Raw genomic sequence first — 3,881 nt, forward strand, 5'->3', positions numbered from 1 at the left:
GTGAGGGGGCAGGTAATGGGCTGCTTGGATGGGTGGGGTGCTTGGCAGAAGGAAGGGAGGAGGAGTTGCTTGAGGATAGGGCAGATCTTGTGCATACTGACTGTCCTTTAGCTCCAGGGGCTTCAGATTGTCATAGACTGTTCATTTAACCCTCTCAGTGCTGCAATGGCAGCAGCAGATGATCATACAGCGTCCTATAATGACAGTTATTTTCATTGATGAGGGTTAAATGGGTTAAGTGTGCTCATTTAGTGTCCCAGTAAAATGTTGGTGCCAGGATTTCAGGGGTTTGTCCTGCGTGGTAATTATGGTGTGTAATGATGGACAGTGCAAATAACGCTGGCATCGCACATGATCACACATGGCAGGCTGGGTGATGAAATGTATGTGACAGTCAATGGCTTTGTAATGGGCTCGTTCTGCAGCAGGTTCATGTTTTATTTACACGTCCCATTCAGATGGATGAAACGTTATTAATTTATTGCCTTATGTTTATATCGCTGGCATATTCCACAGAGCTGTACAGAGATTGTCTGGGACTGTGATCCCTAATGCCTGTTCTTATTCTTGGATGTGTTTTAAAATTATCAACAGGTTCCCTATTTCTACTTAAAGGGTATGTGCACACTATGGAAATCACGCAGAAAACTTGTTGCGGATTCCACCGCTCGCCCACCTCCACGCTCCCACTTGGAGTTCCAAACTTCACATAGGCTTCATTCTACGCTCAATTCTTGGGGTGGATGGCAGAATCTGCCTGAGTATAGAATAAAGTCTATGGGACACACCGAGATGCAAGCGGGAGCACACACGAAATCCGCTGCAAGTTATCCTCGTGATTTCTGTAGTGGGCACATACCGTAATAGTGAAGTATACCAATGACTAAAGGTCCTTTTTGATTAACAAATTGGTTGGTTGTGGGGGCCACAAATGAGTGCCTATCAGCGAGAGGCAGTGCCTTTACATGCCATGACATATCAAGGGGCCAAGTCAGCATGAACGTTCCTTGTATCGTTTGTGCAGCCCTGGAAACTTACAGCACATAAATGTATATATGTTATGTATATATCTATGCTGTCAGTTTAAAGATCACAGGCAGCAGTCTATACTTACCAGCCACGCTGCTTGTGATCCAGCATCCAGGTCTCCCCTCTTCCAGCCACCAGCTGTATCTTTAGACCCTGCCTCCTACTGCTGTCAGTCATTCTGGAGGAGGTGTGGCCTGATCATACAGTCCGCGTCTGGAGGACTGGAGACCTGGATGCTGGACCGGTAAGTATGCACTGCTGCTTGTGATCTGGAAACTGACGGCACAGATATATCCTATATACATATTTGTGCTGTCAGTTTTCTTTTATTATTATCGGCCGCATATAACCCGGTTTACACAAAAAGATGTGTGTCCGAAAGTGAGGAATTTTAAAGCTTGTTCTAAAGACTCGATCTACCGAAGGTTTTCCCTGTCCTCGGCTTATCGCCGTCACTTTTACACAGGTCGTTCTGGAAACACTCATGGCCAATAATCGTCCCGTGTAAAAGGCCCATATAGATTAATGCATGTTGTAAAAGTTATTACCATGTGAAACTACAGTGTGACTTCAACAATGATAAAGCTATGTGGGGAGTTGTGACATGAACTAGAAAGCTGCAGGCCTTACAAGTAATCACAGTACTGATGTACAGCCAGAGTATACAATGACATTCACTGACTCACAGATGACGACTTCTCCGGCCAGTGCAGACCACCATGGCTACTTCCAGCTACTGTATGTCTTTGTCGTCACATTTTACAGGAACCCCCCCCCCCCCCCCAGCCCCTAAAACCTCAGGTAACCGCCCCCATGCCTCCCTTAATATTCTGTGACTCCTGAAATGAATTATAATTATAGATGAGTGATTTTTTTAAAACATTTGGTTTGCGATGTTCACAAATTTTATGAACTTTGAAAAACATTTTGAACTTTGCAAACTGAACCTTAACGAATCTATACTTACCTCCATGTGTTCAGCCGCCTCCAGCCCACTCAGCCAATCACTGAATGACTGAGAAGGGACAGCGCCGTGACTAGTGATTGCCTGAGCGAGGCAGTTGAAGACACGGAACAGGTCACTGGGGGAGCATGGACAGATGAATAAACCTTTGTTTTTTTTTGTGAAGCGAGTTTTTTTTGGGCTGCAAATCCAATGAATGAAGATATCATTCAGAAATGAATTCAAATATACAGTGTATACTGCCTTGGAATGCATTATAATACACACTGCGCCCCCTGTAATAAATTGGTGTTTTGCAGTGAGGAGGAGCTTGATAAAAGTGTCAGTTCAACACTGAAATGCTTTGCTCATTTTTAAGTCTAGAGTGAATAAACGTCCAAGAAGGATACTCGCGAGGTCCTTGGAGTTCTTTTGGGAGTCCTGCACCGTGGCTTTATGTATGGTCCAATGGTCAATTCAAAACTGAAATAAATTAAGTACCATGTCCTCTGAAATCAATTATTTCTATGTCCCTGGCAATGAATTATAATACACACAGAGGCCCCCAAAACTAATTATAGTACGCACCGAACTCAGTTATAATACACATTGTGCCCCCTGTAATAAATTATAATATGCACCATGTCCTCTGAAATCAATTATAAAACACACTGTGCCCCCTGAAATGTATTATAATATGCAATGTGGACCCTGATATGAATTATAATACATATCTGATCAACATGTCAAAAATTATTTTAAATGACATTAAGCATATCAATTATCAGTCAGTTAAGTATATGAATTATTTTAACCCCATGGTGACTGCCCCATGTTAATTGGCACTGTGCAGAGCTGGTCTCTCATGCCTGCAGTTGTGCAACCAGGCAATATGACATGGTGGTTCCTGCCTTTGCGACCATAGTCCCAGCCTTGTGGATACAGTTCTTATGGTGTTTTTGTAGCCAATGTCATTCCTGGATTGTACAGGAAGAGGAATCATATAGGAAAGACATTCCTTCACTCGTTATATCAGTCTATTTCTAGTATTTCATTAAACTGGCAAGTGTGAAAGCACCAAGCTAGGTGGAAGGCAATGTGACCACACGTGTTAATGAAAATGATTAGCGACTTTCATTTTTACTTTTAATGCTTTGCAATGTGACCATATTTTATTATAACATTTATAATATGAAGAAGAAGAAGGGTATAATAGTATAATCTATAAAAGAAACTATAATGGCACAGCGTTGCCTCAAAGGTTATAATTTACATGATGAGAGTGGGGTATTTTTAACTTTGTTCAGCCATAACTTCCAGCATGTGCATGACAGGCAGTGGGTGGAGCGGTCTTTCCTTGCCGAGAGAAGGATAATAAATCATACTGCGGATATCTGGATACTAGATTCTGGTGTTCTCTATTTAGAAAGGAACAAGCTCTAATATTGTCAGTATTCCCCGTGTACGTTCAGTCAGATGTGTCTGAATTTACCTGGATCACTATGGGGTATAACAGTGCCGAGTATGATGTTTACTAGGTATGAGGTTCACTTAGCAGCAGTTCCCATCCTTCAGATAGCAAGAATTTCATAAGACACTAATGCTTCTTCTGTTGAATTAATTGCACAAGAATTTACAACTACGGATACCATCAGGCCGCATAAAATAAACCGGGATAAGTAACAATGTCTGATGAGCCATTATGACATACCAGGGCACAATTCAATGTCTTTGATCTTTAGGGCCTAGTAAAAATAGATGCGAATGCAGTTTACTTTCATTCCTTATTTATTGCCTGCAGTTTTTAGGTGTCTTTTTTGGCTGGCTAGGTTGAGGTTTTCTTCACAAAGTGCAGTTTTCTTGGCAGAGTCGCAAGATAAGGAAAAATTCCCAACATGTTCGGACAGTA

The sequence above is a fragment of the Dendropsophus ebraccatus genome, chromosome 15 (assembly GCF_027789765.1).
Source record: "Dendropsophus ebraccatus isolate aDenEbr1 chromosome 15, aDenEbr1.pat, whole genome shotgun sequence".
Lineage (NCBI taxonomy): Eukaryota > Metazoa > Chordata > Amphibia > Anura > Hylidae > Dendropsophus > Dendropsophus ebraccatus.